An 11,641-nucleotide genomic window follows, 5' to 3' on the forward strand; every position below is an offset into this window, starting at 1 on the left:
TCTTCTCTTGTTTTCACCGGTGTCATGTGACCATCCTATAGCTTCCTCTGCTCAGAATGCATCATCTGCTGTACTTACAGATTACCATCCCTCTCCAGTGTTTCCTCTGTAAGTGATCATTACATTACCACCAGCATTGGTGGTAATATAATGTTGTAATGGATTTTTTTGGTATTTGCTCCATGTTATATCTATTTGGTGCTAAAAATCTGCACTCCACTATTTGCATATATGAAGTAAATGCAGTGAAATCTGTAAGTATTTGGACAGTTTCTCAGTTTTTATGAGTTTTCCTCTGTATGATAGAACAATGCACTTTGATCCAAACAGTCAAGACATGATTGAAGTGCAAACTTTCAGCTTTATTTATTCAGTCATAATTGGTGAGAGCCTCAACTTTGACTTTATAACACCAACCTTAACTCTTCTGAAGAGGCTCAAAAATGACTTTTAAAAATGTGTTATATTTAGCTTTCCACATGTTATAAAAATGTGGAAAGTTAAAAATTTTCTTTATTTATCTAACCAAACCTCAGAGAACAATTTTAAAAAGTAGCACAGAGTTGGGGTTAAGGTCATCACCAATTATGACTTAGGCCTGATTTAGACTTCAGTGGGAAACTTTTGTAGAGCCTATGACAGAACAGTTAAATCCTTCCCAAATCAAAAACCCTGGATTAACGGAGATGTTCGCGCGGCACGGAACACCGCCTTTGCCTCCGCGAACACATCGGACTACAAACACGCACATTACCAACTCCGGAAGACGATCAAAGCAGCCAAACGTGAGTACAGGGACAGGGTGGAGCAACAGTTTGACAACCCTCGGAGTATGTGGCAGGGACTAAACACGATCACAGACTTTAGAGGGATAACCAGCACACCGCAGACCACGGCCTCTCTGTGTGAGGATCTAAACGTATTCTACGCTAGATTCGACACAGCGAACACCATGAGACCGGACAGTGTGCGCACCGCGGATGACGTCAGTGCGCACACTGTGTCTGAGGAGGATGTGCGGAAGTGCTTCAGGAAGGTGAACGCGCGCAAAGCTACTGGTCCGGACGGGATTCCCGGCCGCGTCCTCAAGTCATGCGCGACTCAGCTGGCTGGAGTGTTCACGCACATCTTCAACCTTTCCCTCTCTCTGTCTGTAGTCCCAGCCTGCTTCAAAATGGCCACCATCGTCCCTGTACCCAAATCCTCCACCATCTCCTCATTGAACGACTGGCGACCTGTAGCCCTGACCCCCATCGTAAGCAAATGCTTCGAGAAGCTGGTCAGGGACTTCATCTGCTCTGCACTACCCGACTCACTGGACCCTCTACAGTTTGCATACCGCCACAACAGGTCCACTGATGATGCCATAGCCCTGACACTACACACTGCCCTGTCACACCTGGAGAAGAGAGACACGTATGTGAGAATGCTGTTTGTAGATTACAGCTCAGCATTCAATACCATCGTTCCCTCGAAGCTGGACAGGAAACTGCAGGATCTAGGACTGAGCAGCTCCCTCTGCAGCTGGATCCTTAGCTTCCTGTCTGACAGACGCCAGGTGGTCAGACTGGGCAGCATCACCTCATCCCCCATCACACTGAACACTGGTGCTCCACAGGGGTGTGTACTGAGCCCTCTCCTGTACTCACTCTACACCTACGACTGCACAGCCACTAACAGCTCCAACATCATTGTGAAGTTTGCGGACGACACTACAGTAGTGGGTCTTATCACCAACGGTGATGAGACGGCTTACAGGGAGGAGGTCAGCGCCCTGACCCACTGGTGTCAAGACAACCATCTCACCCTCAACGTCGCAAAGACAAAGGAGTTGATAGTGGACTTCCGGAGGTGCAGAGAAGTACACACCCCCATCACCATCAACGGCGCTGCTGTGGAGAGAGTGAGCAGCTTCCGGTTCCTTGGAGTACATCTGGCTGAGGATCTTACGTGGTCAGTACACACAAACAAAACAGTGAAGAAGGCGCAGCAGCGCCTCTTCTTTCTCAGGAGACTGAAAAGATTCGGCATGAGCCCCCGCATCCTCAGGACCTTCTATCACTGTGCCATTGAGAGCATCCTCACTGGATGCATCACCACCTGGTATGGCAACAGCACCGCCTACAACTGCAAAGCTCTCCAGCGAGTAGTGCGGTGCTCTGAACGGATAATTGGAGGTGAGCTTCCCTCCCTCCAAGACATCTACAGGAAGCGCTGCCTGAGGAAAGCGGGGAGGATCATCAAGGACTCCAGTCACCCCAGCCATAAACTGTTCAGACTGCTTCCATCAGGAAGGAGGTTCTGCAGCATCCGGTCCCGTACCAGCAGACTGAGAGACAGCTTCTTCCATCAGGCCATCAGACTGCTGAACACGTCATAGACACCTCAGCTTCACTACTGGAACTTCAACATTATGCACTCCACACTGTATATAAATGCCACTTGTTTTGCACATATTCAACTCTGTATATTTTATATATTTTATTATTATTATTATTATTATTTTTTTTTTTTTTTTTTTTACTATTTAATTTGTAAAAATGTGTATACACACACACACACACACACGTAGGAAAATATTTAGTATACACATCCAGAAATGCATACACTATTATATATTGTACATATATTTATTAGTTTCAGGTTGGCCATTCTTGTATTTTGCTCGTTTGTGTTGTTGTGTTTGCACATCTCTGTTGCTTGTGGGGCTCGCACACAAGAATTTCACTCGCATGTGCTGTGCCAGTGTGCCTGCACATGTGATGTGACAATAAAAGTGATTTGATTTGATTTGACGTAACCTAGTGGTCAATGTCATTTTCCACAATTATGCTTGTGTATGGTTACATGTTAATTACCACGTGGTCATGTCCTGCGGTTACAGACAGTGTCAGCCAGAAAAAAATTCAGTGCCGGGACTTTTTTCTCTCTTTGGTCCGGCTCCTATTTTTTTTTATTTTTTGGAGGCAAACATTTGCTTAGGTTTCCATTCCTTTGTTCTTCATGTCCATTCTGGCAGTTTCCGTAATGTCCCTGTAGTTATATTGATGATTGTTATTCTGTCAATGATAAATTCAAAAACTGCAGTGAAAACGTAGCCGGAAGTGCACAGGAGGAATCAAGGGTGCTGAACAAGGCCAATCACAATATTTGAGGGATGCGTCCCGACGTGCAGTTACATTTCTTGGGAGGTGCACGTCTGGACTGAAAGCTTGAAGAGCATCTCAGCAGGCAAATTGCAGTATTTGGTAATGTCTATGAGGAGACAAGGGGCTTACATGCAAGTATAAAAAATAATTATGCAAAATTTATAATTTTGTAAACTGGACAATTACTTTTGAGTCTCTGAAAATAGGGGACTATGTATAAAAATGGCTGTAATTCCTAAAGAGTTAATGTCAGTACATGCACTGTCTTTATAGGCTTGCCCTTTAAAGTTGACAAGCTTTAATACTGGCACAATAGAAAAAACCTTCTTAAGCCTGAGATCCCCTATCTTCATCCCCTTGTCACCACCGCCCTGCTGAATCTCCCTGCTGTATTTTTAGAGCTGCCAAATAAAGATGCACGGGGCCCTCCACTGACAAACCGGAAACCAACTATCACACACACACGCATCCCCTCCCCGAATTACAAAGCTGTAGTCACAGCACCCAACCCCAGTCCTGCATCACATTTGGCAACACCATGGGGTGGTGCTATATATGTATGGACCCTAAAAAATTAAGAGAGAAGGGACCCACATATAGACAAGCAGGGTTAGAGGTGTTCACTCTGTGAGTCTCTGATCCAACAAAGAGTCTCACAGGAGACAAATGTATCTGTGAAGGAAGCAGCCAAGAGACATGGCAAGATGGAGAGAGAGAAAGAGAGCGAATGAGGGGGCCTGGGAATTGAGAGGACAGGAGAAAGGGAGGAGAGATGGGGAAAGAAAGGATATTGATTTCCACCTTAAAGAGGCCATCTCCGCTTCTCAGGAGCTCCAGGGAGTAAGCGTGTATCTGTGCCTGTATGTGTGTGTGCGTGTGCGTATGTGTATGATCTGTCCTGGGATCGCAGACTGAAGACACGGGTGCACACAAGCGTGCACGCACACACACACACACACACACACACACACACACACACACACACACACACACACACACATGAATACACAATTTGGAATGTTAACAATGTTTAGAAAAAATGAAACAAAGCGCAGAGCAAAAGAGAAAATAACACCTTTAAACTAGTCATTTTATGCCCTGCCTCCTTCAAAGGCATCCCACTGCTCTAATTAGTTTTATTAGCTGCAATCTTTTTCCTCTTTTGAGTTTTATGTTCTCTTTTTATTTCACACCTTCTTCTCAACAGTTTTTATTTTTTTAAACTTTCATCAAAAACATTAAGTAAAGGATTTTTCAATGACTGCTTACTGAATGCTGAAGATTCAAACTACACTAAGACTACATCAGAGTAAACAAGCTTTTTCCCCCTCAGAAATAGTTATATAATAAAATATAATAGCACATTTGTACATTCTTTGAACTACAATATATAAAATGAGTGGCAGCTTTTCATCTTTCAGACATTGTTGGTTTTTATATTAATGACCCTTATATCTTTGGGCAGACACCAGAGACTACAGACTTTAGAGAAAGACCAACATTACACACAACTCATAACTAATATGTTATGCCGTTATTTTTGTGCCATTATTCTGAGCGCACGTAAAAAAAAATTGCAGGTGCAAGTGTTGCATTTTGGGGAGAAATTTATTTTGAGCGAAGAAAAGCTAAATTTGAGTGAACAAAATTCATTGCTGCGTGCAACAAATGTATTTCAGTGTTTGCTATTATCCATATACACACACAATAGCAGCCCCTCTCGCTCAGTTTTTGCATTTACGCTCGCTCGCAATGTGTTGCTTGCGCTCTCAACATTTCTGCCCATGCGCATTCAACTCTTTCTCTACACCGTTATATTTGTGCCACAAAACCAGCCAATCACAGACTTGGATGCAAAAAAATCTGATTGGCTGTTTTGGTCTCCAATCAGCTCGAAATGACGAAATGCAATATCCCAGAATCCATTTCATCCAAAACTCAAACGAGGCAGTGGCGGAGGAACACAGAGTGGCAGAGTTTGAAATATTACTCTTTCTGGGTGACAAAATAAACTTTTAAGATATTTTCATGCGAGAATGGTGCTGTGTGAACTTCAAATGTCTGCTCGATTTATCAAGACATCACATATTTGCAAAAGTGCTCTAACGTTTTCGGAGATGCCTGTTAACCACCAGCTGACCACATAGCTGGACTGGCCATTGGGCATAGCTGGACTGGCCACTGGCCGGTATCGCTCAAAAAAAATTTCTCCTCAAAATGCAACACTTGCACCTGCAAATTATTTTTTACGTGCGCTCAGAACAGTGGCACAAAAATAACGCCATAATATTTGAGACCAGTTAGTATAGAAGATTGTAATTTATGAAACATTTACAGCCCTATTAAACTCTCAGGACATCTTGTCAACTGCAAGAAGAGAGAGTGCCTCTCTTATCTCTGGATTAGAAAAGTATCCATTTTTGAAAATATTACCACTTTTTAAATGTCACGTCTTTGGCTATTTAACTTTGGTAATTTAACCCCAGCTCATGTGCCTCAAGGTCATCTCCTTGGGCAGTGCTGCACCACTTTCAGCACAGCTATTTTTATATTGCCCTGCTGTATTTACCCTCACACAAGTGTGACACACACTGAAGCTTTTTCTGTTTGTTAAAACTGACTTCTTAGTCTTTAAGTTTACTCTGGGAAAGAGGATGAAGTGACAGGGAGTAAAATTCAAGTGGGTTGTTATGCACAGATTATGTTGATGAGCCCAAAAAAACTTCCCAGTGTGCTGTGCTGAGCAGGCACACTTGGACCTCAATGAAGATGAAGAAGGATACCCAGCTCTCACAACACAACACTTATGATCATCTCAGGGACACAGCTCCAGCTGCGAGCACAGAAGCCCATCCACCTGCTGTTCACACACACACACAACCAATCAGAAGAAAGCCAACTCAAAGGGAGGGTGGCCTGAAACGTAAAGAAATAAACTGCTATTTTCAAACCTCAGATAAAGGCAAACATAAAAGGGATACATTTATTATTTTGAAGTGTGATTATGCAAAGCTGCTCTAATAGTCTAATAGTCCAAGAATTAAAATAGAACTTGTGTAAGTACAGCTAATACAGCTGGTGGCCTTCTGAGGCTTTCCTGTGATAACTATGTTAAAAAACAAATACACACCATAACGTATTCACAAATCTACAGGGTGGGCCATTTATATGGATACACCGTAATAACATAGGAATGGTTGTTGATATTAAAGTCCTGTTTGTGGCACATTAGTATATGTGAGGGGGCAAACTCCTCAAGATGGGTGGTGACCATGGTGGCCATTTAGAAGTCGGCCATCTTGGATACAACATTTGTTTTTTCAATGGGAAGAGGGCCATGTGACACATCAAACTTATTGGTAATGTCACAAGAAAAACAATGGTGTGCTTGGTTTCAACGTAACTTTATTCTTTCATGAGTTATTTACAAGTTTCTCTTTGTTCACAGCCATTGACATATCGAAGAGGTTAACACATGGGGAGCGGATCGAAATTGTGTTGATATCTGGTGAATGCAGTAACTGGGTCATTGCAGCAGATTTCAATGCAAGACACTCTACGAGACCACTCATCTCCCATGCTACAGTTAGCAAACTGCTTGCTTTCGTGGAACTGGTTCAGTGTTGGATTTGCCAAAATGTGGACGCAAGAAAACTGTCACTAATGAAGAAACATCAGTGGCTGTCCTAGCTTCATTCAGCAAGAGTCCACAACGTAGCACATGCCGCATGTCACTGGAGAGTGGCATTAGTCGATATTAGCTACTCACAAATGGCACCCTTACAAACTCCAGCTACTGCAGCATCTCAACGAGGATGACCCAGATTGGCGCCCAGAATTTGCAGAATGGGCAAAACAAAAATTGGAACAGGACCCTCAGTTTACGCAGAAGATTTTGTTCAGTGATGAGGCAAACTTTTATGTGAATGGTGAAGTTAACAAACAAAACCATCGCTATTGGTCTGACACTAACCCACATTGGATGGATCCCTCCAAGACTGTTGGAACAACAAAAGTGATGGTATATGGAGTGGGGCATAACAGGTAACATAACAGGTAGTGGGTCCATTCTTCATCAATGGAAACCTCAAGGCTGCTGGATATTTGAAATTGCTACATGATGATGTGTTTCCCTCTTTATGCACTTAAGCTGGCACGTTCCCTGAGTTTTTCCAGCAAGATGGTGCACTACCACATTATGGGGGCCAGGTCTGAGCATTTCTAGATGAACTGGAAAGTGGATTGGTCGTCGTGGGCCAGTTGAATGGCCCCCATGGTCTCCCGATCTGACCCCCTTAGACTTTTATCTTTGGGGTCATCTGAAAGCAATTGTCTATGGTGTGAAGATACGAGATGTGCAGCACCTGAAACTACAGATACTGGATGCATGTGCTGGCATTTCTCCTGCGGTTTTGCTATCAGTGTGTGAAGAGTTGGAGAAGAGGGTTGCATTGACAATCCAACACAATGGGCAGCACATTGAACACATTTTATAAGTGGTCAGAAACTTGTAAATAACTCATGAAAGAATAAAGTTACGTTGAAACCAAGCACACCATTGTTTTTCTTGTGACATTACCAACAAGTTTGATGTGTCACATGGCCCTCTTCCTATTGAAAAAAACAAAAGTTGTATCCAAGATGGCCGACTTCTGAATGCCCACCATGCTCACCACCCATCTTGAGGAGTTTGCCCCCTCACATATACTAATGTGCCACAAACAGGACTTTAATATCACCAACCATTCCTATGTTATTACGGTGTATCCATATAAATGGCCCACCCTGTATATTCAGTTTTGTATTTGAAAAAACAATCGAATCTTGTAGCTTTAATTTCTCTTTTTAAAGAATGATGTATCTGAGCAAAAAACGATGACTATATTATAAAATCTCTTCATATGTAGGGGGTTTTCTTGTAGCAGTGCTTCTTTCCTGTAAAGTATTTGTCTTTGTGATTGGGTCAGCATGTGTTGAATTAGATTGCACTGTTAATTTCTGAATGCACAGTCATGCGTGCTCACTGAGTGAAGAGTTTGCCTGTTGTGTGTGCTCTTAATTTATGCTTAAATGTGTGTGTATTCAAGCATGTCTTTCTATGCCGGCCACTTACCAGCCATACCTGCAGTGCTGCATGTGTGTGTGTGCTGATCTGCGTTTTGGTGAGTCCCAGAGTGTCAACGGGCACTTTAGAGTCTGTACACTCATCTGATTTGGCTTGGTGAGCCAGCAGAATAATAAGGTTGTGTGGTAGGACAAAAAAACCCAATAAGCTCCTTCAAACTCCTTCTGTCTGTGATGGGGCTGTCCCATCAGAGACAAACTGAAACCACCAAGACAAAACACCTAAATATTTCCTTGATTTTTTTTTTTTTTTTTGGGTGGGGTGTATCCTTATTTCCTCTCCCTCCTCCTCTCTGTATGATGCAGTTAAAGTTCCCAGGGGACTATTACTTTAGCTGGCATGTGGAATGGCCGAGGAGATGAATTCTTTTTCTGCATTACCTGGTGGCGGGGGAGAAGCAATGGATACAGTGCACAGATCCTGCAGACACTTTTTAATCTGGGAGAGAGAACTCTCTGATCCAAGCTAGTGACAGAACTGAAAAAAGGGAAATGTAAAAAGAGACGGCCAGAAGGCGAAAAAAGAAAAAGAAAGAAAGAAAGAAAGAAAGAAAGAAAGAAAGAAAGAAAGAAGGAAGGATAACGGAGTACGATGTGTGATTGTATTTTTAATTAGTACAACTAGAGAGGAAAGTTAAACTCCTGACTTTGGATAATTCTTCACCACAGGGAAGGTTTTCAATCTAATGAAAAGACTTTGACTTTCAATTTGGCTCTAACGCTAATTGTGGTGGACTGAATGGAGCCATTTGTCCCAAGCAGGGGGACTAAACCATATTTAGGGGGCTACTGCCCATAAACAACAATTAGCTCATAGTCCACAGTGTCCACACTGAGGAGCCAGAGCCAGAGGAAGCAGATGCTCTCAGAGGTCAATGAGCAATTCAATCGGTAAAGTTGCAAAATGCAAATAAAATACAACATAGATTAATGGATCCAGCCCATATTGTCTTTTGATGCCACAGTAGAACAGCCAGTGACCTTGTGCTTTTTAAAGTTCAAAATAAATTAAAATCATTTATTGAAGTAAAAAAATACCCCTTCAAAGGAGCTGTCCCTTTAGCTTTCAAGCCAATGACTGTTTAGGCCACTAACTAATTAATATTCAATGCTAGGAGGTGCAGCATCAGCAAATGGGCTCCTATTGTAACTGGAGTGTCCACTCAAAGACAATCCTTCAACTATCTGTTCATAATATCAGACTTTTTTCATGCTGGGCCTTCAAAATTTATTGGTGTAGTTACATTTTGGTAAAACCAAGTTAACAGAGAACAATGGCTGCCAAAAGACAATTGTAGCTATTACTCTCTACAAACAATTACCTTAATATACCTTCAGGGATATTGCTACATTTATGCTACACTCGTGAGAAGGGCTACTTATTTCTGCGTTTGTGGTTTGTGTCCCTTTGGAGACCAGTGAGATGACTTTTTTTTTTATCTTAACCCTCTCTGTGAGGTGTTGTTCTTTATTGGTGACGACCTTAACACTATGGCATTTGAGGTTTTTCTTTGATGATCCTTAAAAATGCTAACTCTTTTAACCTTAGTGACAAAAAAATTGCAACCTGCTGTAAAAATATGACTATATACTATTTGCTTTCTAAACTATTATCTTTTAAAACTACTTATGCCTGAAATATACATATAAAAAAATAATTACAATTCATTTTATTTTAACCCTTTGAAGTTCAGTTTGTTTACATAGCTTATTTTTATTAGAAGCTGAGATGGGTTAGTGATTTCAGCCACACTGATTTTTGTGCATTATTTTTCTCTACAGTGTCAGATTCTTTTTTTTTTCATACTAATGAAAAACATGCCACCTTCCCACAAATGGCTTTTTTGCCTTTAAATGACATAGTCTTTTGAAAGTACTTCAGATGAGCATCCCTACATAAGTCTGCAGTTCCTCTGTATCTACATAAGCAACTGAATGTTTCTCATGCTGATTTATCATGGCTACAACTTGCTTCTGGATGTCATCCATCAGCAGCAGTGCATAGCTGGTGGCATGGTGTGTAGGTCCCAGGATCAAACCTCTGACTGATGGGACATAGCATTGCAGTTATTGTGGAAGACCAAAGTATGGAAATGACAGGGCCGTGCAGAGATGTTTGAAGGGACAGGTGCTCAAAGTTAAAAAGGAGCACATAAAACCAGGCTAAATAACAACAACCCACATTCATCAAGAATCTAATATGGAATCATACTATATCACTATGGTCACAAGTATGCATCATGGTGCTGATCCAGAATCCTTCCCTTATTATTTATTCTTAGTTATACAGGGTGGGCCATTTATATGGATACACTGTAATAACATGGGAATGGTTGGTGATATTAAAGTCCTGTTTGTGGCACATTAGTATATGTGAGGGGGCAAACTCCTCAAGATGGGTGGTGACCATGGTGGCCATTTAGAAGTCGGCCATCTTGGATACAACTTTTGTTTTTTCAATAGGAAGAGGGCCATGTGACGCATCAAACTTATTGGTAATGTCACAAGAAAAACAATGGTGTGCTTGGTTTCAACATAACCTTATTCTTTCATTAGTTATTTACAAGTTTCTCTTTGTTCACAGCCTGTTGGGACCAGGAAGCAGAGTTGCAGTCTTACACGCCTCTCTGCAGCTTCTCTCCTCCTGCTACCCCCCCCCCCCCCCAAAAATCCATCTCCATAGAGACTGTGTCAGCTTCCAAAAAGACAAAAAACAAACTAAAAACCAGCAACAAACAACTTAAACATAAACAGTCACAAAGAAAGAACAATACAGTATCCACATCTGAACCAAAGAGTAAAACAGTGAAATGTGGATTATTAAATATTAGGTCTCTCTCCTCCAAGTCTCTGTTACTACATGACTTAATAATTGATCAACAAATTGATTTACTCTGCCTTACAGAAACCTGGTTGCAGCAGGATGATTATGTTAGTTTAAATGAATCAACACGCCCGAGTCATTCTAACTACCAGAAATCTCGAAGCACAGGCCGAGGGGGCAGTGTGGCAGCAATTTTTCACACCAGCCTATTAATTAATGAAAGACCAAGACAGACTTTTAATTCATTTGAAAGCCTGATGCTTAACATTGTCCACCCCAGCTGTAAAACTCAGAAACCAGTCTTACTTGTTATCATCTATCGTCCACCTGGGCCTTACACAGAGTTTCTGTCTGATTTCTCAGAGTTTTTTTTTTTTTGGTTTTTTTTTTTCAGAATCAGAAACTTTATTGTCATTGTCATGAGAACAACGAAATTAAGAATGGTCCCCGATCATTGCATCATCCCTAGCAATATCAAAATATAAATAAAACAATAAAATTCAATAAATAAAATAGATAGAATACTTAAAATACTAATAAGATA

Source organism: Mchenga conophoros, linkage group LG20, assembly GCF_057382185.1.
Source record: "Mchenga conophoros isolate Kocher_MC1m ecotype Shallow Benthic linkage group LG20, M_conophoros_male_GT1.1, whole genome shotgun sequence".
In the NCBI taxonomy this organism is placed as follows: domain Eukaryota; kingdom Metazoa; phylum Chordata; class Actinopteri; order Cichliformes; family Cichlidae; genus Mchenga; species Mchenga conophoros.